This window comes from Dermacentor albipictus, chromosome 1 (genome assembly GCF_038994185.2).
Source record: "Dermacentor albipictus isolate Rhodes 1998 colony chromosome 1, USDA_Dalb.pri_finalv2, whole genome shotgun sequence".
Classification (NCBI taxonomy): Eukaryota; Metazoa; Arthropoda; class Arachnida; order Ixodida; family Ixodidae; genus Dermacentor; species Dermacentor albipictus.
This window is the reverse complement of record NC_091821.1, coordinates 64679864-64707391: the sequence shown is the minus strand read 5'-3', so window position 1 is coordinate 64707391 and position 27528 is coordinate 64679864. Positions and strand designations below refer to the sequence as shown.

The following is a 27528-nucleotide window of genomic DNA, read 5'->3' as shown; positions in this document are numbered from 1 at the left end:
GAAGGGTAATTGGAGATCGCAGGAAGAGGCCTTCGTCGTGCAGTGGACATGAAATACGATTATTATTATTATTATTATTATTATTATTATTATTATTATTATTATTATTATTATTATTATTATTATTATTATTATTATTATTATTATTATTATTATTATTATTATTATTATTATTTATCACTCATAAATTATCTGACAACTATGCTGTCGCTTGCCGTGTATCCCTAAGTGTATCGTTCGTTGGCACGCAGCATTCAAGTGACAAGGTCAGAACTGCGTCAGAACTTCAGATTAAGTTTGTGGATCAAAAGAAACTTGACAGTCTCATTGTGAATTTTATCTGGTCTTCGTTGACTGACAGTAGGCCCCGAGACCAAGTGTACGATGGCTTTTGTGAGCGTCTAGCGCATTTCGAACGGCACTGCACATTTTTCAGGAATAAAAAATGCAGGAAAAGCTATCCATGGATTAATTCCGATATTATGCAAGCCATTTCTCATAGGAATTGGCTTTAGAAAAAAAGTAAACGCACCGTTAACAATAAAGACCTCCAATTAGAATATAAGATTGCAAGAAATAAAGTAGTTGCTCTTCTCCGCGCTGCAAAAAGTCGCTTCTTTTTACACAAATTTAATCAATTGTCCAAAAGTGCTAGCAAAACATAGTCGCTGATAAACCATTTCAGAGGGAAATCCGAGACTGTAAAATCTGTGATAGAACATTTTCCCGGAAACCCTGTCGAAAGAGCTGACTTGTTCAATCATTTCTTCCGTCAGGCTTCAACAGAGGCGTTATCTAAGCCTCGGCAAGATGTGATGCTTGGTGATTCTTTGACAGCATCTGCATGTTTACCGCGGCTTTCGAAATCGGACCTTGCCCGGATCATTTTCAGTTTTCGAACGAATAAACCACTTGGAGTAGATTGAATATCTGGAAGCTTGCTGAGAAGAAACTTTGAGGCGCTTTGAGGTATTGTGCTTTTCATGTTAAATAGTTTCCTAGATACTGGAACTTTGCCACAAAATCTAAAAACTGCTTTAGTTAAACCACTCCATAAGGAAGGAAAAAAATCTATTATTGAAAACTACCGGCCTATATCAATTTTGCCCGCATTATCTCAGGTTATAGAAAACTTTTTGCTTGAGGTTATGACTTCTTTCATTCAAAAGTTTTAATTTTGTCTGACCGACAATTTGGTTTCGTGAAAGGCCGGGGTACAATTTCGCTCCTGGAAGAATTTGCAGATTATTTGTATCCTGCTTTTGAACTCAATCTCTTTAGCTGTGCTTTGTTTCTCGACGTATCCAAAGCCTTTGATTCAGTTTTCCTTGACATATTACTTCGCAAATTATATCTTACTGGTTTTAGGGGCCCCTTCTATACTCTACTTCAAAACTGTCTCACCGACAGGTCTTAAATGGTTGTTATAGGTACCAAATACTGTAGCAGCAAATTATCCCTTGGTGCTGGTGTCCCTCACGGGTCAATTTTATCGCCTGTTCTGTTTACCATATTTGTGAGCTATTTCATTTCAGTAATCCCAAATGGTAAAGTGTATCAGTATGCAGACGATATCGTCCTTCTTATAAAGCATCTTAATTACGAAAAGGCTGTTGAATATATGCAGCAATCAGTGCATGATGCTATGGTCTGGCTTTTTAAAAACTAACTTACCGTCAATAAAAAAAAAGACAGAAATTATATGCTTCAAAAATCCCCTAAAGATTGGAACCACGGTCATTCCAGTGTATCTTCATAGCCAAGACTGCTTATCCTGTAAGTGTACTCCTGTCGAAAATACAAACTCAATTAAATATCTCGGCATTCATTTCGATAGTGACTTGTCGTGGCATAATTATGGGGCGCATTTATGCTCCAAACCAAGATCTGTTGCATGCTTACTCTTTAACATTAAAAGTTTGGTGCCGTTTCAGACTAAAAAAATGATAGTACATTCCCTTGCATACAGCACCTTAAGGTATGGTATAACGATTTTCGCTTTCTGCTCCCAACGTTGGCAGGACAGATTTCATAACCTCTTAAAAAATACATTAAAAAGTGTGGCGCATAATCGCGTAACGCTATAAAAGATATTTTTCACGATCTCGGTTTCCCGTCCTTTCAATCTTTATTCATTTCTACGGTTGTGCTGCGCCATTTATGGACGGATGAATTTAAGCACCCGCACGCCTCCGCGCGACCGCTGCGCAAAGAAAAGCGCTTCGTTGTACCGTGCGTATCTACTAGATACGGAGCAGCAAGACGCTGCGTGTATATCCCCAAGATATTTAATAATTTGTAAGACGACTATTTTTCTGTGGACTCTCGGTCTAAATTGAAGAGTCTATTACACATGTTGTAATGCAGATGTATGTACCTATTTTCCTTTTATTTGTGGCACCTGCGATTACTCTATGCTTTTGTTTCGATGCCTTGAAAACCTGATCTACGCTTATCACGCTCATTTGTTTCCCTTTTTCTTTGTTGGTTTTAAATTTGTGCACGTACACTGCAACCACAACGCTTAGCTGACGATGGCGGGCCACATCACACCAGTCACCATTGGCTTAGATGGGCCCGTTTTGCTGTACTGATTTTCTTGGGTACCTAATAAAGAATATTATTATTATTATTATTATTATTATTATTATTATTATTATTATTATTATTATTATTATTATTATTATTATTATTATTATTATTATTATTATTATTATTATTATACTCAGCGGTCCACGAGTTATGAATCTGTCACGGCGACCTTCGAAATCAAAACTCATGTATAATATGTAAAAATTATACACCGATTCACCCCTTCAAGTTATAAATGAGTGGTGGTGACTGTGCCTTATATGACAGCGATGAATCGAGAGAAATGGCATAACCAACACCATGGATTGTCTTCCGATAGCAATATTCAGAAGTCTAATTATAGTCCCTACAAATTTACATCACTCTTTGTGAACCACCACTCAGAGAAGCACATTTCGTGAAAAAATTTGACATAGACAGAAAGCCGAGCTAAGCTGTTCCTTTGCAGATAGCAGCTAAGTACTGGCAGAATATTTTCTAAAACTACAGAAAGATAAGGGAAGGAGTGCTCTTCTGTGCCACCATGGGGTAACTTCGGATGGAAATATTATCGGTTGATGCCCCTGCTTTGACGCCAAGTAATGTAAGTGCAGAATAGCTGTCTCAGCGACTGTATAGGACCGCCAGTCTCTCGACTCACATGCATTTCAGCACTTGGTTAAGACAACGGCAAATTCGGTTTTGCGAATCGACCCAGTCGTCCGTTCTGGTAACGAGAGCGTTACCAATATTGCCATCCATGTCGTTTTATATCCGTAAGAGGTCGAGTATTTTACCTCCCTATAATTGACATATGCAAAGCTTGCCTGTCAGAGCAACAAACAATGGAGATGCAGTACGCGACCACTATAAGAATTTTTACACAAATAGGACGAAATATTATGTATCCTGAATATGTATGTGCTCCTTAAGTGAGGCCAACCTAACGTTTGCAGGATCTAGGCCAAAGCATTGCATTTTAGTGGGTACATTCGAACCCATTGGTTTTTCCTCACTTTCTGCCCTGAAAAAAAAAATTGTATTTTTATCAGAATTCCGGGCTTTTTTTCTGAGACGTCGCATCCCCATTCTCGGCTCAACCTCACAAGTTTGTCCTCGCATTCTCCGCGCACTTGCACTTTATTCAGAACATCATGACAGCAAAATTTCGCCCGGAGTGTTCATATAAATTGAAGCGAGCGGCGAATTGGGTTAGTTCGTATTGATTTATAATTATTGCAGCGCAAACTACGAAGAGGAAGGGGAACCACGTATTGACAGGACCACGCGCTGACTATCAACTGACAATTTCTTTTATTCGAAACAAGTGAAGAAGGTCCAGGGTCTCTTCAATGCCCTCCTAAAAGCGCAAGCACTCACCTTGCACTCGACAGCAACGTTCCACCAAGCCCACGCACAGTTGCGTGGCGTGCGCCATCTGCATAATAGTGTATCGCATTCCCCTCACTTGTCGGTGTGCGAATCTACAGGTTACAATTCGTAGATGAAAATAATGTGCTGTAAAGTAATCAATTAGCGAAGTTAATTAGCGTAATTGTGTTAATTATTCGCTTAAGCGGTTTGATTTCTCGTGGAATCAATGACCACCTCATCGAGTAATTGAAATCTAGGGCAGTAATTGTGCTATTTGCCACAGGCAATGTTTTTTTTCTTAAATTTCGGTGTGGCTAAGAAAAAGACACCCTATATGTAGAAAACCTGCTTTGCACTTTTACAAAGTTTTTGATCAGTATGTGTATAACAACGAGCACTCGTATCTTCCAGTTGACTTCAAGAGGTGCATTAGTGATTTTGTGGACTGCAGTTCTTAGGTCAAACTCTCATATTAGTTACTTCCGAGAACGGTCTGTCAGAGGTTGCAAAGTGGCCCATAATGTGTTCCATACTTTCCTCACAACTGCAATAATGGCATGACCGGCTGTTTGCTATTGCGATGAGGAATGAAAAAACGTTTAAAATTGGATGCCTGACCATATGCAACACATAAATGTTGTGTCGTGACGGCAGAGCCCTGGTCACGCTTTTGTGCATGGCTCCGGAATAATTTTGATCACGTGTTCTTAAAATTCTACCCAAACCATAGTACACGAGCGTTTTTAGTTATTTAAATTTTAATTACGCCTTCTTCACAATGCGACGCTGAATGTCAAACATGAGACGTCGTGCTTAGTGAGAATAAATATCTGAGTATTAGCCAAGCTGTCCGCTTTCTTAAACGTCGACACAAACGCACTCTCTCTCTCTTAGAATGTCTTCCAAGAATGCATTACCTTTACTACTGCTTTTACTATTGTTACACGGTATTTTTTGTCATTGTTTTGCTTTATTCTTTGAGATTTGCCATCTTGTTCTTTCTTTCCTGTCTCCTTCCCTTCTTCCTCTCTTTCATGTTTATGTTTTTGCCCCCTCCTTTCTCACGAGTAGGCAAGCGTTGTGCCCCCTCCGGTGGCAGTTGCCAGCCTGTTCCTTGCTTTCCATTTCCCCTCTTTCAAGTGTGTATATGTTTTTACGCCTAGTAGATTTAAAATTATGGGGTTTCACGTGCCAAAACCACTTTCTGATTATGAGGCACGCCGTAGTGGAGGACTCCGGAAATTTCGACCACCTGGGGTTCTTTAACGTGCACCTAAATCTAAGTACACGGGTGTTTTCGCATTTCGCCCCCATCGAAATGCGGCCGCCGTGGCCGGGATTCGATCCCGCGACCTCGTGCTCAGCAGCCCAACACCATAGCTACTGAGCAACCACGGCGGGTTCACGCCTAGTACTACTACTACTACTACTACTACTACTACTACTACTACTACTACTACTAATAATAATAATAATAATAATAATAATAATAATAATAATAATAACAACAATAATGCTCTATTTCACAACTATAGCATGTAGTCAAATGACTACTCGAAACACTGAATATGTTTAATTAACGGCCGAAACGATGTGATTTTTCATGCAGGTAATGTTCGCCTCTTGTGGTAACCTACCTGAGCACGCCGAAGTCAGCAACGCGGTACTATTAAAAGAAGAATCTGTTAGAACAAACACAAATAGGCATTCAATGCAAGGAAAAACATGCGAGCAAGCGAACTTTTTGTTGGGGCTAATGTACCTTAGTTTTTGGACGTATTTATAAATTTAAAGGAACCAGAAAGCTTTAAAGCACGAGTTTGGTGGCCTATGCCACTGCCCCGTTTCAATTGGGAAGCTCATGTCGCCTTCATCGTCTTAGCATATCTTGTTAATTTACTTTTTAATTTAAGTCACGTAACCAGTTGACCGTTTAGGTGGCACGAATCAGGTAATCCTTCAAATGTTTTGTGAATTAGGGGCGCTATAACGCAAGCTATTCCAAAGATTTCTATTCAATTTCTCCAACCAGCCCTCCATGATTCGTCAAAAAATTTTCGGGCCACTCCACTTCGCCTGTTTCTCACGCGAAGCCACGAAGACGAGGGAAATGCCCCATCTAATATGATGTGTGCACACTGACTATGCATGATTAGTGCGAACGAAATAAAAATTATTTCTCATTCGATGCCATTTTTGCCATAATACTCTGCCATTGATCACACGTTTTCGGGCTGCGCCCACTTCGCCTGTCTGTCAGGCGATGTCACAAAACCGCGAAAACTCACCGCGTCAAAGTGACGTGTGCGTATTAAACGCGAAGAAATGGGGTTAACCGAGGGTCCCAATTTTTATTAATCATATCATGAGAATCCAAGAAACAAAGCCAACAAGTACAACACAGGGGAAATTACTTGTACTTAGTCATTGAAATAAAGAAATTATAAGTTAACGGAATTGAAAGTGGATGAGAAACAACTTGCCGCAGGTGGGGAACGACCGCACGTATTCGCATTACGCGTGTGATGCTCTACCAATAAAGGTACCACGGCGCCCTTTTCCCTTTCACATTCTGGGGTATTTATGCGTGGCTACTAGGCTTCTTATGATATGATTAATTAAAATCGGACCCCTCGGTGAACCCCTTTTCTTCCCGTTCATTACATCACGAGGGTCTCGAATCCGGCAACATTAATGCCTTGATGGAGCATGTGCGGGTTTATTGCCCAGTTTCCTTCACTTAAAGAGATCACGTACTCGGGACGCCTGCGGCCGAAAGGATATTCCACATCCGCCACTAATGTTTGAGAGTGGTGGCGCTGGCTAACACTCCCAGTGTTAGTTCTAGTAGCAACATATAAATACCCCTGAAAGTGAATGGGAAAAGAGCGCCGCGGTACCTCAATTGGTAGAGCATCGCATGCGTAATGCGAAGACGTGGGATGGTTCCCCACCTGCGGCAAATTTTTTTTTCATCCACTTTTAATTCCAATAATTCATAATTTCTTAATTTCAATCAGTAAGCACAAGCAATTTTCCCTGTGTAGTCCTTGTCTTTGTTTGTTGGCTTCTTATTATATGTATGCGTTACCGATGGATTAATATACCGAACAAAACTGATTTTTTTTTTTTTTTTGAATAGCCGGGGAATGACCCGTTCCGCAAGAAATAGAAGATAGTTGCCTGCCGATTGGTCTGGTACTAGCTACTTGGAGCTGCCTGGGACCATGGATTTATTTGCATATAATACTTGATCCTTGGTTGCATTTATCGCTCACCGTCATCTTCCCTTAACGATTTCTTGCTGATCCTTGGTTGCATTTATCACTCACCGTCATCTTCCCTTAACGATTTCTTGCTTTCTCGTAATGCAGTATTGTCCAAGCTAGCTTTTGAAAATAAGGATGTGGTGATTGTCGGTGATATTAATATTAACTTACGCGTACTTGACACTGAAGCTACCTCGTACTCAACTTACACAGATTGTTTTGCTGGATTCGGTTTTGAATCACTCAGTGACTGCCCAACTAGGGTAGCCCCTCATGGGAGCAGTACGCTTATTGATCACGTGCTATCTAACATATCACCATCGCCTTGCTCCGGGGTTATTAATACTGACATAACCGATCATTTTCCTGTTTTTCTTACGTTTAACTATGAAATACATGAGAACTATAATAGCTACTTTACTTCCGTATTTAGTGCAGATACCTTTATTGAAGCCCTCAGTGAAACTGATTGGTCGGCAATTAATTCTATGTCTGATCCCGAAGAAGCACTAAACAAATTCTGCACTTTATTTTTATTGGCCGTTTCGACTAACACACGCACTGTAAAATGTGGGAAAAAGTATAAATATCCGCACAACCCATGGATGACGGACGGTCTTCTAGAAAGTTTGAGAAAGAAGGAAAACATGTACAAGAAAACTAAACGTCAGCCCTTTATTACTAGACTAGCTAGACGCTATAGTAGGTACTGTAAATTACTGAATGTTTTACTTAAACAGGCGAAAAAAAAGTACTACGAAAATAAATTTGATCAGAATAAGGATAACCCCAAAAATCAATGGCAGTTATTGAACTCTTTTCTTAACAAATCGTCTATTAATGCCTCTATAACCAAAATAAATTACAATGGTCTCACTCTTTCTGACCCCAACGAAATTGCTAATGCTTTTTCGGACTACTTTTCTTCTGTTTACACTAATAACAACATACATGCGCAGTTGCATAATACTTTGAGCCGTACGACACAATCATTCTTCTTGTTACCAGCTACACCAAATGAAGTGTGCTCCACGATTGCTAACCTTAAAAATACAGGGCCTGGCTTAGACAATATTTGTGTCAGGCATTTAGAACTGGTTGCGCATTTAGTTTGCGACACGCTCTGTAACATTATTAACCTTATGTTCAAAGAAGGTGCATTCCCTTCATTTTTAAAAAATGCCAAGATTATTCCTGTTTTTAAAGAAAGGTGACAAACACACAGTTCATAATTACCGACCAATTGCAATTCTGTCCTGCCTTAGTAAACTCATTGAGAAATTATTTGTTAAACGTCTTAATAACTACTTAACAAAGTTTAAATTGCTAAAGAACAATCAATTCGGTTTCCGCCCAGGAAGTTCCACGAATCTAGCTGTTCTATCTCTAACTGACTACATAAAAAATGTATTGATTCGGGAAACTTAGTCGGATCTGTATTTTTAGACTTCAGTAAAGCTTATGACACGGTCAACCATCAAGTCCTGTTTAATAAACTTGACTCTTATGGTATAACCGGTCCTGCGCTAACATTCTTAAAAAATTATTTACTTGACCGGCCGTACACAGTACATGCAGCAAATACTTTCTCAGTAACAAAATGTATTAACCAAGGTGTACCACAGGGATCAGTTCTGGGCCCTTTGCTTTTCCTTTTATATATTAATGATCTTCCGGATTTTGTTAACTCCACCAACTGCGTTCATTGCATTTTATATGCAGATGACACAACCATATCTTCATCTGACAAATCTGTTACTACTCTTACTTCTAATTAAATATTGCATTAAGTAACATTATAAAATGGTGTAGCAACAATTACTTAGTTCTTAATCCTTTAAAAACTAAATTTATGTTATTCAGAAGTGCTCCAAGGGCCTTAACTTCTATTCCTGAAGTAAAGTTTGGAATTCATTCAATTCCCGTTAGCACCGATGTCACTTTTCTTGGCATACATCTTGACCCTAACCTTACATTTCGCTCTCACTTCCAACATCTCAAGCAAAAGACTGCGTTTGGTATACGTGCATTAATCGAAGCTCGCCCTTTTTTTTCTCATGAGGCTCTGCTAGCGTTGTATTATGCGTTCATTCATAGTCACATTAATTACAGCATTGTTTCATGGGGCAACATGTACGCTTGTCACTTATCATCAATTCAACATATCCAAAATCAGTCAATACGCATTATCGCTTCTAGCTCCATGCAATCCAATGCCTCTTTGTTACTTCGCGCGTATAATATCTTGCCTATTAATAATTTGTTCCAGTTTAACATACTCGTCTTACTCCACAAGTTGCTTCATAATAACCTTACGTTACCGTTCATTGCAACTGACCTTTTGCAGAATAAAAATATGACCAGATTTGCGGCTAACAACAATTTCTTATTACCCATGGTTCATACCAATTACGGCAAAAAAACATCTTCCTTCGCTGCAATTTCTCTTTGGAATGAATTACCATCAACCATAAAATCCTGTACTTCTCTTGCAATTTTTAAAAATCACCTTAAGCATCATTTCCTGCGATAACTTAACTACGATCTGGTGGTGTATTTGACTTTTATCTCACATGTCATTTCTTGTATTTCACCCATGCTTTTTTCCTACTTTCTTTTATAACGTGCTTTTTCGTGTTTGATTGTAAATGACATGTCTAATGATGTATTTGATCTGTAGATGTTGTTTATAATACGCTAATTTGCTGACTATTGATATCACCATCAATGTTGTTATTATTAACCGAGGGTCCCACTACAGTTCTTTCACTTTGGGACCCTCGTCTGTATATTTGTCATGTAATTACTTCTGTTTTTGGACAATAAATCGGAATCTGCATCTTAATAAACATTTTTCTGTGGCAGTATAACGTCATCGAGCCATTTCGGCACGTACACGACATCAGTTTGCCAAGTCTTCTTTGCTGAGGATCTGTTCTGGCGGCATTTTTGACGTTCCGTTGCTCACCGCCGCGATTTTGGACCAGCCACCTCAAGGTAAGTAAGGGAAAGCGAATCAATCGTAGAGCCCGGCACCACCCTATTAATCCGGTTATCTACTTTTACTGCGCTGGATCGGTCCCATCAAAACCCTCTCCACTTGAGCGTGCCTCTTGTCAGCCAATTCGATAAGAAAATCTGCTCAATGTAGGCTATGCTATCCACTTTGAAGACAAAAATAGTGACCTCCTATAAACGAGGAGCGCATTTCATTGGGCGTTTCAAACGACGCTGCGGCTCACCACCCTATGCTTGCGTCGTGGTTACGTAAATTTGAGGTCAGGAGATTGGAATAAAAACTGATTGGTATAGTTTTACGTCATAGGGCCCTAGTACTGTGCGGTTATACCACAGTGTTTTTTTGTTTCTTTTTTTCTTTTTTCTGGCAATGTAGGGTGACTGTGCAGTAGTGCTAGAGCACCTGTATCACTGTGATGGTGTTCTTCGTTCAAGCCAGTTGGCGTTCTCCTCGACATCGACGAGGTAGGATTGGGATTCGGTGAATGTCACGAGGTCACATTAGAAGGCGAGACAGTTACGTTGGCTACAATGGTTAGCAGTTTATTAAAGAGTCTTAAAGGGACACTAAAGGGAAATATTAAGTCTAACTAAAGTGATAGATTGGTGTTCGAGGAGCTCTAAGGCGTTAATATTATTGCGAATACAGTATTAATAAGCGAGAAATTGTGGTAAATGCAGGACACGAATAGAGACTCCCCCGGGACATTCAAGTACTTGCCCGATGACGAAAGCACTCCTCAGTTAAATTCTGTCACTAGTAATCAATACTCGTTGGAAAAACATGCTTATATTGTACTATAAGAAGACATAAAATGCCACTTGACCAGTTCTGTATCATTTTTTAGAAAAAGAAATATCTCATGAAAATTACCCTTGACAACGACACGGGTGGTCAAAAGGTTTCGTTTTCGCTGGACTCCACGCCGCCCACGCTTTCGCGTTTCAATAGTTTCGTTGTCGGGTAGTGCTGCGCTACTTTTCCTGGCTCGCAAAACTCGCACAAACTGCCAGTAGCAGAGAATCGAACTTCTATATGATATCGCGGGATGCCCGAACGGGCTACGCCACTTGACCAAAAAGCAGCTGCAGCGGCGAATGCACCGCTCTGTCGTGGCTCGGTAACGCCGTCTGTCGGGCGCCGTTTTACTCACCGACGGCAGCGAAGGGTGGTGATGGCGTGTGCAACGTCACCAATCTCCCGGTTTGGTGATGGGATATTTGAATTTCAAAAAAGGTATTCGGACCCTTCAGATGCAATTTTCTCGTAAGCTAAGTCTTTTCTTGGCACGAAACAAGAGTTGCGAGGTTTCCGGAATGGTATCTGAACAGTCCACGTCGACCTATTATTTGCCTTTAGTGTCCCTTTAATAGCAGGCGATATAAAAGCAAACATTCTGCAGAAATTTTCAAGACTACGAGCAAAGTTCCAATCATGGGCCAAATATTTATCTAATCCGAATCTACCTTCCAAGCGCCCCCATATGATTAACAAAGCCCTAGACGTCTCTCCACATCATTCGTACAATCACACTGCGGCTGCAGCAGTGTACACATAACGGGCTCCAAAGTGAGAATGTCCAGTGTTGCACACTTCGCAGCTCATTATCACAAAATATCGCTGTGCACATGCCTTTTCTTTCAGCCACCGGGTTTCTTGTTTCGATGACCATGGTAAAATATTTCCACGCTCGTTCGAGTGTCTGAACCGTTTACAATATGTTTTCGGCAGAAGTGCGATAAAGTGGCGATGGCTTGGCTATACAAATCAACGACGTTGCTTTCGTGAACCGAACCGCAGAAGTTACCCTGAGCTCTTCCCACTGTCCGTAAACTATGCTTTATAATTCATCATCGCTGTTGCCGTTATTGACCCACCTCTCAAGGGACAGTCACTGAGCTCGTAACCATCCACAAGAATAGTGTTAAAGCTCATCTGAACCAAACTACTCAGATTTTTTTCTTGCTTTGCTTACTTTGCCGAGGCGTTCGAGCGTGTTGTTAAGAGATATGCCGATTTCTGCTCATAACTATTTTTCATGGTAAAATGACACCATAGAGTATTTTCTTAAGAACATGGTAAAAGTTGAAGTTCTCTTAGTCTGGCGCAATTCCTATTGCGCATAACTTCGTTGCACCGCAAGATGACTATAGAAAATTACAATGGTGGCACGCTGAAAGTTTATGTTATCCGACTCCGCCTTGATGCGTGGCCCGTAGCTGATTTATGCACTAAAATGAGCATGTAGTATTATAACTGTGGCATGGTGAAAGTTCGCGTTCCCTGGCTCCGGCCTGATTCCTTGCTCCTAGCTGCACTGCGCAGTAAAGTGGCCGTACAGTATCACATTATCACAACGTTCACAGGCCTAGTTTCTGAACGTTATACTATATAAAGACAAAAATATCGGGGGAATAAAGTTGTGTCCTGTGTCGAACAACCCCATAACGTTCCTTGCAACAAATCTGAAACGGTTTGATTGCAACAAATCAGTCGTCATGCCATGGCCCTCCTAATGTTGTCGACACCCTCGTCGTTGCCTTGATGCTGTCGTCACACACACCGATTGCTTGCCTTTCACAAACATGATCGTCCATCTGGTAAGGCTTTTCAGAAACGCAACCAATGCTTGATAACCAGCTACTTGAAAAATGCTTTGTATAAGAACAATTCACGCAGTACATGGGATCTGCAAGATCTTTTGTTCATTGCAAACACATCAACAGAGCCTGAAGTCAACGAAAATGATGGACATGGTACAACGAAAGCAAATAGGAGAACCCTGTGTAAAAAAGGAATATATATATATATATATATATATATATATATATATATATATATATATATATATATATATATATATATATATATATATATATATATATATATATATATATATATATATATATATATATATATATATATATATATATATATATATATATATATATAATTCTCCACGCCCTCGCTATGCAAGGTGCGTGAAGAATTAGCGGAACTTAAGGGCGTGAGTTTTGGTAGCTACATACACGGAGAATGAAGGCAATGAAATCATATGGCAATTTATTGGTTCGTTTCAATTGAAATGTAGATGTAACAGGGAAGGAGGAAATAAAATTTACCCGCCGAGATGGCGTAGCTTTGGCGTTGTGCTGCTCAGCCAGAGGGCCAGGTTCACATCATTGCCTCGGCGGCGGCCTTACGATGGCAGTGAAATGTAAAAATGCCCGTGTATCACGCATTGGCTGCGCGCAAAAGAATCCCAGGTGGTCGAAATTAATACGAAGTCCCCCACGCTGACGTGCCTCATGATGAGATCGTGGTTCTGGCGCGTAAAATCCCAGCATTAAAAAAAATGCAATTTTACGTTAAATACGTTCTGCGCAGACCATAATGCGGGAAAGCCTGATACAACAGGGTTTCGCATAGTGGATTTGTACTACAAATAATTCGAATGAGATTTTGTGGCGCGTCGTTCCTCAGTTCGGATTTTCTGCGTCACAGAGACAGGTGTTACCACGCGCTTCCTTGTTTGTAAGAATAAAGCGGTACCCTATAGACCTCGTTGTGCATTTCCAATTTGATCACGATGTACCAGAGCATTGAGCGTGGACGATAATCGCATCATCGAAAGCATCCGACAAGTGTGCCAAGATCATTGTAGCTCCCCCGTCAATACAGGCACTCTTAGATTTTTAAGAAATCGTTTTCAGTGTTTTCTGATCCTTATTCTTTTACACCAACGAGGACGAAGTGGGTTGTGAGCATGAGACCTTCGGTTCTGCAAGGCAGCATGAACCCACTCGTCGAGTAAATCAGAAGAACATTTTATACTGTGGCGACTAGCGACCACGTAGATCAGCGAAGTCTCGGGCTCTCGCGGGAGAGGAAAAACCGACACTCGATCTCTTAGAGTAGCATTTTTTAAATCCCTTTCGGAACGATAGCCCGTGCCGGAGCGTGCCAGTCGCTCGTGCCTCGTGTAGACGTAAGCGACTACGTAATTCTCATGCGACGCCCTTGCTGCTGCCGCTAGAGAAGTACCCCCCTCCCTAGAGAGGAGGAAAATTCGACGAACGATTGAAAGTCCAGGTGACGCGACGTGTCTTGGCGTTGGTCTTGGGTGTCACGTAATGAGGCGGCGTCGAACGATGCAGAATGGATGCGTCGCACATTGGTGGGGCCGATGGCGCGGGTGTTTCAATGTAGGAGGGTTTGAGACGTTCTAGGGCAATTGTGTCTGATCGGCCGTTCACATTCACGACAAAAGTCGTCAGACGACGCTCGAGAACACAATATGGCCCGGAGTAGTGTGGCTGCAAAGGCTTCCGCACGGCACAATTACGCACGAAAACGGGGGTAGCAGAGGTGAGTGCGGGAGAAACGTACGGAGACGTTGCTTCTTGCGAACGTGTAGGCACAGCACGTATCTTGCTGAAGAAAGCTTGCAGTTCGGCAACGTAGTCGGCAGGTGATGGCATAAGTGTTTTGTGGGTGGCGACAAAAAATCGCACGGAAAGCATAGGTGAGTGCCGTAGACTAGCTCAACACAACAGCAACCTAGGTCGCTCTTGAGTGCAGCTCTGATGCCAAGTAAGGCGAGGGGCAATTGTAGAACCCACTTCTCCGGCGATTCATGCGCCACAAGGGAGGCCTTGAGATGCACGGCCTTCTAGGTTCAACTACTCCATTGGACTGCGGGTGGTAGTAAGCAGTCGTGCGAAAACGTGTCGTTCCGAGTAGCTTCAGTAGCTCGTTGAAGAGTCCTGAGTCAAACTGCCGACCGCGATCGGTGATTATTGTGGATGGGCAGCCGAACCTTGCCATCCGTGTAGACACGAAAGCTGCTGCAACATTGGGCGCTGAGATGTCAGATATAGGTGTAGAATCTGGCCACCGTGTATAGCGGTCGAAGCATGTCAGTATGCAGCAGTAACCTTTCTAAGGTGCGAGAGGGCCCACGAGGTCCAGATGTACGGTGTCGAAACGAGCATCCGGTGGAAGAAAATACTTGGCAGGAGGAAAGGGGTGACGCTGGATCTTAGAGCGTTGACACGACAAACAGCTGCAAACCCAATCGCGAACTTGTGCGTTTAGCTGAGGCCAAACGAAACGACTGGAAAGAAGCTTCTGTGTCACGCATATGCCAGGATGCGACAGTTGTGCACGGTTTCGAAAAGACGTCTGCGAAGAGATGCCGGAATGAATGGTCTAGGTGTGTCGGTAGAAGTGTCGCAGACGACGGACACACCATTCGGGGTCACAACGACGTCCTCCAATTTCAGGAATGTTGACGAATTCCGGAGCGTACGAAGTTCGGTGTCATCGCGCTGTTGGCTGGCGAGTAAATTGACATCGATCATGAAAGGTTCCGACGTCACCATGGAAACGGCATTGACAGGACTGAGAACGTCGGCTGGAACGTTGTCGGTTCCCTTGATGTGGCGGAACGTTGTGGTAAACTTGCCGATGTAGGAAAGGTGTCGACTCTCGCGGAGCGAGTAACAGGACGCCGAGCGATTTATTGCGTGCACAAGGGGCTTGTGGTCAGTCAACACAGTAAATGCACGGCCTTCTAGGAAATTGCCAAAATGTATGACAGCAAGGTAAACGGCGAGTAATTCATGGCCGAACACACAGTAGCGGAACTGTGCAGGCTTCAGTTTCTTGAAGAAAAAGGCGAGTGGATGCCACGCATTGTCGATGAATTGCTGCAGAACGGCACCAACGGCCGTGTTTGAAGCGTCGGTCATGATGGCAGCGGGCGCGTCTGGCTTCGGGTGTCTAAGCAGTGTGGCGTCGGCGAGGGCAGACTTGACTCTTGTGAAAGCGTCAGTGGCCTCTTCAGTCTACTGAATCACTTGTTTACGTATGTTTACCAGCAGAGCGTCTAGCGGAGCCATAAGTCGTGCGCAATCGGGCATGAATCGGCGGTAGAAATTGACGAATCTGAGAAATTGGGGAAGCTTGCTGAGTGCGGTTGCTCGTGGAAGGTTTTCGATGACGTGAATCTTGGACGGCAGTGGTCGAATGCCGTTAGCGTCAACAATATGACCGAGGAACTTGAGTTCGGGTTGACCGAATTCACTCTTGGTGGCGTTGACGACAATTCCTTTACTCGCAAGGGGTGAAAACAACAACCGCAAGTGGTGAAGATGTTCTGCGGAGGAGCTTCCCACGAGAAGGTCGTCAATGTATGCAAAAACGAAGGGCAAGCCGCGAGTGACGGAATCGATGAAACGCTGAAAGGACTGGCCCGCGTTCCGTAAGCCGAAAGGCATGCGGATAAATTCAAAAAGACGGAAGGGCGTGGTGATGGCGGTCTCGAGAATGTCTTTTTCAGCGACCGATAGTTGATGATAGGCGCGAACGAGACTGATCTTAGAAAAGATCGTCGCACCATGCAACGCTAGCGTGAAGTCCTGAATGTTCGGTAGAGGGTAGCGATCAGGAACTGCAACGTTGTTGAGTGCCCGGTGATCGCCGCATGGGCGCCAGTCTCCAGTCTCCTTAGGCACCATGTGAAGTGGTGATGCCCAATTACTGGAGGAAGGGCGGATGACGCCAAGTTGCAGCATGTGTTCGAACTCCGCGCGAGCGATCTTGAGTTTCTTCGGGGACAAACGCCGGGTTCGGAAATAGACTGGTGGGCTGGAGGTGACGATGTGATGGCATACGTCATGTTGCACCGGTTGCGTTCAGTCGGCAGGTGCGTCAAAATGGGAAATTCGCGTACGAGCGCGGCGAAAGGTTCATCCAACATGGCAGAAATAGGCGCGATCGGCGATGTGCCTGATGATGGGACGCCGAGAACGGATAGCTCGGTCATGGAGTCGATGAGACGGCGTCGTTGGATGTGGACAAGGAGTCCATAGTGGTGCAAGAAGTCTGCTCCAATGACTGCACGACGAACAGGAGGGCTCACCGCGTTCTTCGGAAGGGTTCTGGCCTTGAACTCACGTAGCGTTAGTCTGGTCCATGGTCGTCTCTAACAAAGGAGCGTATGGCAGTAACACGTCCGCGGTCACCAAACTGTGGCGACGAGCGACCACGTAGACCGGCAAAGTCTCAGGCTCTCGCAGGAGAGGAGAAACCGACAGTCGATCTCTTAGCCGGAAAATTAGTCGTCTTGGCTTTCTTTACAATTGTCTTGCAGGGAAGACTAAATTAATACTTCCCAATTGCATAAAACCTTTAACTACAAGGAGAAGTAGACACAGTCATGTATACTCTTTACAGCCAATTTTCGCTAGAACCAACGCACACAAGTACACCTTTTTCCCTCGAACAGTGTCCTGATGGAATTCCTTGCCCCGACAGATTTTTGAATCCGCCGACTTCAAGAAGGTACTCGAGTCTCATATTGTAAACTCCGATGGATGAACATTGCTACGGTCTTCGTGTTATGTTTATTTTTTTTTATCTTCGTTACATTGAATGTATCCTTTGTAGCCCCTCCTGCTAGGGTCAAATTACTGGCCTGCAGCATTGTGTAAATAAATAATTTTTATAAATTCCTTTCGGAACGCTAGCCCGTGCCGGAGCGTGCCAGCCGCGCGTGCCTCGTGCAGACGCGAGTGTCTACGTAATTCTCATGTGACGCCGATGCTGCTGCCGCCACAATACCCATCACTAACGTAGTTCTGGAGACGGCCGTTATCTTTGCTGGACTACGCACAACGATTACACTGCGAAAACTACGATAAGACCAAGTTATGGCGGCGGCCTTGGTACGCATTGTTATTTTTAAAGACAATATCTTTCTTAGCAAGACACCCCTCCCCCCCCCTACCCCATCCCATCCACACACGCACCTATGTCGTATCGGATATGTGTATTTCTAGCCTTTATCGTCGAACGATCCCACAGGTTGTGAAGTCTAAAAATCTTGGTCGGGCCCTAAGGTAGCGCAGTCTGCAGCCGTTCTTGTGGTATGTGCAGTATAAAAGTGTGGGCCCTTCGCGTGGGTATGTGACATCTAAGCGTGTGGGCTGGTCGCGAAGACAGCAGAGTAAAAGGATAAATTAATTGAGCAGTCCAACGCTCCTCCTATTCCCCTCATGTGGGGGGTGACACGATAGTGCCGTGCGGAGTTACCTCGTCCCATTCTCACCCCGGGCCCAAGTCGTTTAGGAAGCTATTGTTTTTGATCGATGTCAACTAGTGGATGAATCACCTTTTAACTTTTTTGTTAGCGTTACATTGCACAAGCATCATGATTTCTCAAGTTTCTGTGTGATTCATCTTGACAAAATATGTCTGCGTAAAACGTGACAAATTTACAACATCGGTAAATTATGTTCTGTTCAGTGTATACCTTTTAGCCTCCCTTTCAAAGTAAACAGGATGAAAAGCTACAGAAGCGGCTAGACAAAAGGACAAAAGATAGGCTGGACGGGCGAGATATAAATTAAAAAAACCGACTTCAGGCGGACTCTGATGGGCATTTTCTTTGTGTGCCACGTTGCTAATATTTCCTGAAAACAATATGGCGCAAAACAGAGGGAATGTTACCATGAGTAGTATTTCACTAACTACTACTGCTAGTTATCCGCATAGTTTAGTTTCAATGAGACAAAGATTTTGGATGAAAACAAGCTCGTTCCCGCTGCTCGTTCCCGGAGGCTGCAAACATGAGCACATAGCTTCCAAAGCAGCCACCACGTGCGTTACTCATTCGTGTCGAGCGGTACCTGGGCGCGAGTACCGTACCTGAACAGCGCGGGCAGCTGGGGCTTTTAAACGGCAATGGTTCGCGACAAGCTTAGCCTCCTATAATCTGAGATCGTGCCGAGTATTTCATCGCGAGGAATTGGTGCCATAAAGATAAACTGTGCGGTGGTATGTGATACTAATCATATCCCACGCTTACTGGACGATTCGTCTACGCTGGTGCAACGTAGAGTGTTCGAAGCATGGGATTAAGAACGCGATGCTTGCTCCGCCGAGAATCACCATTGCGAGCGGCAAGTGTTTATTATTATGCTCGAAATTACCAGAGTGACTATTTTGTACGATGACGAGAGCAAGCCAACGGACCTATAATTATCCAAGTTTTCAACGTTTCCTTTCTTGGGAATCAATATTATATTTGCAATGCAAGCAATACTGGCATTATTTCAAGTGTTTAGTACACTCGCCCTTACAGGACATTGCGTATATCCGGTTGCATGGTTTTCGCGCGGGGAATCCGAGCCGTTTGCTATCCATAGACTTTTACTCTTTCTTCCCATACAGCGATCCCTAGGGCAAATCTTGCAGAGCTGTTCCTCGCAGAACTGGTGGTTTAGGGCAAACGCTAATGCAAATCCGCTGCCTAGCCTTGTGCTCATCGCATGTGCAATTGTGACACACTGTTCGTGAGGGCATGAGAAGCTTGTGGTCCCCTATTCTGAAACTGCCTTCTATATTTAAGTGACTGACTCTACCAATCAGTATGAAAATGAGCATTTTCTAATGGCGCAAAAATCTTATGTTTTTTTACCTGAGCAAACACAATGTTTTGTCCCGAATAGTTGTAGTTGGATACAAACATAAGAGCGAAACATTGCACCAGTGAGAGCACACAGGCACAGATACGCAGCGCAAGTGTAAGTTTATTATCGAAATAATTAATTACGTAAAATCAGTTATGCCATTTCGTTGTTTAAAACCATATATGCACTTTTCGTTGCCAACTCACTTTGTTCCGCAGTTGCAATTTCTGTTGTTACCCAGTTAATAGAAAACGGCTGACATTCGTCATGTCTGCCACTTGCAGCACGCATAATTACCTTTATGCGTTCTGATTGTTGCCTGTTGGGTTGCATGTGAGACAGATAAACTTAGCGAAAAGTTTAAGACGACGTACAAAACTTTTCTATTAGAAGATGCTGTGACGGTCTTGTGTAAGCGTCCACAATTATTTTTCTACAGAAAAATACCGTGGAGAAAGTTTAATTTGTTAGAACATGATACTCTGTAAAAAGTTCTAATGCTGGGCTACCATAAGCCCGAGGGCGAGGATCGAATCGCGGGCGCAGCGGCCGCACTTCGATGGAGATGAAATGTAAGAACGCCCGTGTCTCGTGCTTTCGGTGAACGTTAGAGAACCCCAGGTGCTCAAAATTATTCTGGAGTGCGCCTTATGGTCATATCTTGGTTTTGGCACGTAAAACCGCAGAATTTAATTTTTAAGTTCTTATGTGCACGCAACATACAACAATTAAAGAGCATATTATTCCAGCGTGATAATCACTCATAAGGTTAAACACGCCTTACTTCCCAGATTATTTCCCACATTTCAGCTGCTCCCAGATGTTACAGCTGCGCTCTGTTTTCGACACCCTCTGCCCACTCTACATTCCCGCTCCCTTTCCGTGTTCTCCGGTTGCGCGTTCTTTCAACGCGTATTTATTCCTATTTTACGCACGTGTTCCCAAGTCCTGTTGCGTTCATATGACCTTCAAAGGGAAAACAGGTTTTCTGTGAAGCCATTTCCATGGCGATCGTTCCTACCTTTGCATGCTCTTCCAGTCCACTTCTTCGGAAACTCGCTTTCTCTATTACTGTGCATTACAGAGAATCCCCTTTTTGAAACTATCTGGTGCCACTTCGACTTGGCAGAACTTGGATATCAATTAGTCATGGGTCCTACTTTTAGTGTATCGCAAGGCGATTGTGAATAGAAATTGTACTTTCTCGCGATATGAGAAGCACTGATAAGTAGTCAGATAAGTAGTCGACATTGCACGCAGCGCCAATTGCCGTAAACATCCGGGGCGACGCGTGGGCAACCCGTGCATCGCTGTCCGTGTGTCAGTCTCAGTATATAGGTCTTTTTTTTTTATTTAGCTGCACGAAATTAAAAAAAAATTGCCTCTGGCAGATAGCACGATTCTAACCCTTCATCTAAATGGCTACTCAAAATCAAAATTCTTAACTGAATAATTAACATAATTACGCTAATAAACTTTTCTTTACTTACACTGCGGCACTTATATCCATCTACGAAATATAAATGGTGTGTTCGCAAGGCATCCACTTGTAACGAATTCGCTGTACTGCAACAGTTTCAACACATTCATATTCGAAGGGTCCGACAAAATGCACGAGCGTTACAGTTCCTTCTTTTCAGAAAACTCTGTTTAATGCATTGAAACAAAAAAAAAACTGACTGCAACAGCAATGCATTTTGTCGGACACTTTGAAAATTATTATTTTCAAACTGGTGGAGTTTAGACAATTCTTTCCAACTGAATACACCTTGCGGACTCACTAGCTACAATTCGTAGATAGAAATATGTGCCGTAAAATATTTATTTAAAAGCATTTTTTTTTATTTCTCGCATAAGTATTGGTCGCCTCATCGAGTAATTTAGATCAAAGTTAAAAATTGTGCTCTCTGCCAAAGGCAATTCTTTTATTTGCTTCAGCTAAAAAAAAAAAGAACGCCCTGTATATGATATTCTGCCAGACGTCAGATGCGGGCGAACGCTAGAGGGTTCTGGAATGGCCCCAAGCTCGTTAAAGGGAAAGTATACAGCGGCCTGTAGCCTGCTCGCGATTGGGTTAGTGTCTACCCGGGTATGCCCAGAGTTGTGCAACATATTAAGCGGGAAATCACCAAATGTAAGATGACGTGCCTTACTCTCTAGGAATTCTCTGAATTCATTCTCGTTTCTCGCCTACAGCTGCGTGTGTGCCAGTGCCACGGCACGTGGCGGTGGCTTAGTGGCTATTTATGTACGTTGCTGCGCTCGAGGTCGCGGATTCGATTCCCGCCAGCCGCATTCCGACAGAGGCGGAATGCCAAAAACGCTGGTGTACTTAGACTCGGGCCCCCGTTAATGAACCCCAGGTGGCATTGTCCACCTCAGCCCATTCACGTTGCTGACGTTCATCTTGCGGTGAACCTAATTACTTGGAACGTCGCTTTGCGGAGGAAGGGCGCCCGCTTTGAAACCGGCTCAGAGGCTTCACATTTTCTTTATTGCTTCTGCATTGATAGCTCGCTTGATAACGTGATGTCGATCATTACCACGGCATTATCATCTTGGCACGGAGAATGCAACTCTAAAGTAACGTGTACCTGCTCTCCCTATGATGCCTAAATCTATATTTACTTTTTTTTTGTGTGTGTGTGTGGGGCGGGTGTGCAGTAGTTCGGAAAACTTCATATACTTTGTCGGATCCGCCAGCACACATCATCCCATCCCATCATCACCTTCATTAAGAAGTTAAAATTTTTGCCACGATGTAGTCAGTGACTTATTGTCATGCGGCAAATTGATGTACTGAAAAGTGATACATGGAACAAATAATTTACCGGGTGCTGGAGACCGAGCTAAGGAACTCGCGTTTAGCTCATTAAGTAGTCCTAACTCTAGCCATGGGGAAAAAGCGCTCGGCGGGGACGCTTTCTCACGAGCTGTGTTGTAATAGTCATGCGTGCATGCATCTGCCGTGCTGTACTGGGGCGCTATAACGTAAAGTTATTCCAAACTTTTCTATTCCAATTCTGCAATCAGCCATCCATGATTGGTAAAAAAATTTTAGGACCACCCCCACTTTATTTGTCTCACACGCGACGTCACGAAAACCGCGAAAACTCCCAATCTGATATGGCGCGTGCACACTGATTATGCATGATTAAACCGAACGAAAGAAAAATAATTATTTCTCACTCGATGCCTTTTTCGCCATAATACTCTGCCATAGATTAAACGTTTTAGAACTGCACCCACTTCGCCTGCCTGTCGCGCGAGGTCCGAAAACACTCATAGCGTCACAGTGACGTCTACGCGTTAAAGACGTATCAATACGCCGAAAGAACCGCTTATTTTTTTCTGAATAGCCGGAGGCTGCCCACCGATTGCTGCCCACCGGTTGCTGTGGCACTTGCTACTGGGGGCGGCCGCGGAGCATGGATTTACATTCGTATAACAAACATTTTTCCGTGGCACTATAACGTTATCGAGCCCTTTCGGCACGTATGCGACATCCCTCTGCCAACTCTTCTTTGCTGTGAATCCGTTTCAATTACATTCTTAACCTTCCGTTGCAAGCCGCCGCGATTTTCGACCATACACCGCAAACTAAGCAAGAGGAAGCGAATCAATCACAGACGCTGGCACCACCCTCCTCCGTCGGTTATCTACTTTCACTGTTCTGGCTCGGCCCCAACGAATTCCTCTCCACCTGACCGTGCTCCTGGCCTCTTGACAGCCAAATCGAAAAGGAAATCTGCTCAATGTAGGCCATTCTATTCGCTTTGAAAGCAAAAAAGTGACGCCCTATAAAAGAGGAGCGCGTTTCATTGGGCTTTTCAAACAACGCTGCAGGTTACCGCCCGATGCTTGCGTCGGCGGTTACGTAATTTTGACGTCAGGAGACTGGAATAAAAACAGATTGGGAATAGGTTTACCTTATAGGGCCCCTGTTCTCCAAATTTTGTCCCCGTCATATTCGCCATATTGCTTGCTCGGATTGCTCGCGTCCTCCGAGGCTGCCTCTATAGAGTGAACACACCAGGATTGAATACTATGGTGGAATTCAACAGTGTACAGAATACCGTTCGGTGTTCTGAATGCTAGGCTTTTCTGATAACTGCCAAGTCGTTTCGAGGATCGAGGCTATTGCAGGCTGATTGCTCGATTTTTGAGTGTGCACATGATAGGGTGACGGGCGTGCAGCAGCGTGTATTCTTAGAATATTGCTTTCTTTCTGCGCCAAGATGCATGCCCATTTGGATGAATACCACGAACTCGCATTGTATGAATTTTGCAGTGCTGTTTACCATCGAAAGAATAAAAAAAAACAGTACTGTTGCATGTGTGACTTGCGTCTAGGCGTGCAAAACATATTAAGTGTAGAATTAGCCTGTTCCGTTCATTCGCCAATAACTACAATTCTCGTAAAACGGGGCTCACCGCACTCGTTTGCACGCAGCGGTGACAGGGGCGCTCATTGTTTTTGACCCCAAATTTTTCAACATGCGTACTCGGAATACCCGAGTAGAATAGCACGTACTTTTCGACAGAATCTATACAAAAGGCCGTATACTTGAATATAGAGGCGGTGCATTGGTTGAATAAAAGTATTATTCCAGAGCTTGCTCATCGACCGGTTCCCTATTTCACAAGTCTCACTTCCAGTAGGGACCACTAATCAGCAACATTTCCAATCGACGAGCAGCAATAATGATCGCCACTTAGATTGTTTTTTTCATCTTCATTTCATTTCCCTTTTCATTCGCCCCCCCCCACACCATTTTTTTATCGTTTTTTTTTAATAGACCTGTATACGCGAGCATTTGAAAAGCACCAAATTTACACTCAATTTCAAATGCACATTGTCAAACATTAGGGCGGTAAGACCAGGTAAAGTAGCGCAACAAGCAGTAATTTCTCTAAGACTTATTGCTGACAGCGTAAGCGTATCAACAATAAAAATAATTTTACTACCGACTTGATTTTTTTTTGTGTGTTGCCCTATTCCCAGAACAGTGGGCGCACAAATGTGAATCCGTATACTTCGCTTATTAGGCGTGACTGACACCCCAGCTTAATGTTGGGAACGCGTATCTTTTTTTTTCCTTGTCTTTTCTGTTCTAGTTAAATGCAATTTATTTCTTCATTTTTTTCGTCTGCTTCTTTCTGGTCTGAATTAGGTCTAACCAACAAAAACCTACAGCAAATTGCTCGACTTAGCAATATAAAATTCTGGCGCATGTAGCCGGTGTCCATACGGAAAGGAATTACAGCCGTTAGTTGTGACGACACTAGAACGAACCAAGAACATTATATTTCTTGGTTCGATCTAGAGAGAATACACAGCATGATTACAATTTATCCAATAAACACGGCGTCTTTTAAAGTGCGCCTATGGTGCTTCTTTGCGTCACCGTCGTCGCTGAAGCCGTCAAATTCATTTTGTAGAGTAGGCGCAAAGAGAGCGAGTGTTACCATGGCTGTCATTTGCACCGCAGCCGTTTTCTGCCACCTGTAACGAGTGCCAAGCCTGAAAAGTGGAGTCTTACCTTTTCGCAGAGGGTTTCTTCTGAGCCTGCATTCACCGAACCTATCTTACGTAAGAGCGTGTTCTCACCGCGCGGCGTTCGGGCACCAGCCACTCATGACAGCGGTCAACGTGGTCACGAGACGATCACTGCGACGATTGCGGCCAATGGCGGACGGCGCTTACGTAAGACAAGTGTCGTGAACACGGGCCCAGGAACCTTTTGTGTGCTTCGTCATTCCTCCGGTCCACAAACTCTGGAAACACTGAACATTGTGAATCTAGCCGCAGCTGTTCCTGAACGCAGAGGACAACGAAGCTTTGTTGGTAGTTACATAAATACTCACGCCACAATTTATTAAACGCAACTTATTTTACATATCAGGGCACGCCCGATCACGCGGGACAATCTACGAACACAGCACCGTGGCTCAGGTTGGATTAGGCTGCGCTGGGACGCCCCCCGATAAAACTCACATGTAGATATATACACGAGCGGCCCCACAGGTATCCACTTGTTGAATGCAAAACTAGCTCTCATCCACCGGGTGGGTGTCCCCTTGCGTCGCTTTCTTTTAAGACTATACCGGTTTTGTGTTCATGGAGACAGGAACGAAGCGCCTAGTAACCTTGTCTATGTACAGCAGACTAGTAGTCATTATGAGCACCGCCGATCCCACTCGACAACAGTGTTCAGCTGTAGAAGGGACAGCGCTCTTTAGGATTATGTGTGATTACTAAACACTCGATTATATTTTAGAACAAAAACAAACCAATGTTCGTAAGTAACCTACACTGTACTGGCACTTCGGGTTAGATCACCAGCGTTGTTGGAGAGCGTAAGATTTCCGCGCCAATCGTAATATGTCCGTTAGAAAGCGTGCACAAAGCGTTTTCGTGGAGCCTATCCGCACTCTGCACATCGGCGTCAGCCAAGCATCACCGTCTCTTTTTAAACAGGCACGATGCTTTTCTTCGCTCTTTGGTAAGGCCAGTAAGGAAAGTATTCTTAAATCGAGGCGAGCTGGTGAAAATACAAGTGAGGTAAGGGGCTAATCATAGGTGCAATTTTTAGCCCTGATTTCATGCACCTTTTGCAACCAATCAAAATGCAATAAACCTACTTTCCCCTCCCGACAAGCGTCATCAGTATTACAAGACACGAGTCTCCGGTAGCAAACTTTCGGAAGCTTGAATTCGTCCCCATTAATATTACCTAGGTGGCGTCGAGACCATTTAGCCTCCTTGAAAATGCAGGTGATAAGTGTCCTGCTTCACTGCTCTTTGCCAGTGCGGCCCACTAGCTCACCTTCCAATGTGTCGGACGCGTAAAGCGGCTCACGTATGCTTTTCTTGTGCTCGCTCTCTGTGTAAGCGGCACGAATTAGATTTTAGCCTCGTTGAATTTCCTCCTACTTAATAAAAATATTGAATAGAAGGAGCCGATGCTTTTCCACAGGTAATTTTTTAGGCTAATCTGTCGTTTATAGGGTCGAAGAATTAGCATCTAGCTTTATTTCTCTGAGGCGTCACTATAGAAGCGGAAGATGCACCGGGAAGTTCAACGTATACCTAATGTCCTGCCACTAAAATTAAATATATATATATTTTTACAGCTGAAATGCCCTGCGTTTTTATACAAGAAAGAGGAGTAAAGGTGGGGGGTAGGGGGGAGCACCCTCTAGTCTAGTTTATTGCGAAGGAAACCACAAAAATGTTGCTCCAAACACTACTCATTTGATATCTAACTGCGTAAGAGGGCATGGAGTTCCTACTTGTGGCTGTGCGCAAGGATCAAAGCAAATCTATTGCGAGGGCTAAGCTAGCTATTATTCTCCAAGGGGGACGAGTTATCATAGGCGCTGGATTATACACGTTCTTTTCGTCGCATGGTACGAAGCTCTCAAAGGTCTGTCGCATATAGCTTGCCACAAAACAACTAATTCCCCTCAGTTTTACGTAGTAGAAGACCTAAATAAAAGAGCGAATACTATCCATTTCATCACGGCAAATTTCTGGGTTTATTTTCTTGACTTTATTTTGCTTTTTTGAAGTGTCGCGTAGGGACCCAAGTTTTGTCAACAAAAGCATTATTCAGTGACAGCTGCTATGGCATTCTACGGACACCGTGCAGAGACGTCTTTTGACCCCGTCAAGTATGCGTCAAGTAAGCCCCCACTTGTTCGCTCTTACCTCCACACGATGCATTTAGTTCGTTGAATCGCGCTGGCTACCCACCTATGTCTCATAACTACTCTCGACCCGCAGTGACCTCTTCTACCCAACCTAAGCTACGCA

At 43.6% G+C, this 27528-nt stretch overlaps 1 long non-coding RNA gene across 1 annotated transcript in view; it reads left to right on the top strand.

Annotated features, from left to right (window-relative positions):
• LOC135912489 (uncharacterized) overlaps window positions 1-27528 on the top strand; it is a 35143-nt gene that overhangs the window by 2233 nt on the left and 5382 nt on the right. Inside the window, exon 2 of the long non-coding RNA XR_010567690.1 lies at window positions 10080-10211. This is a non-coding gene — a long non-coding RNA (uncharacterized lncRNA). The remainder of the gene's footprint in view (window positions 1-10079; window positions 10212-27528) is intronic.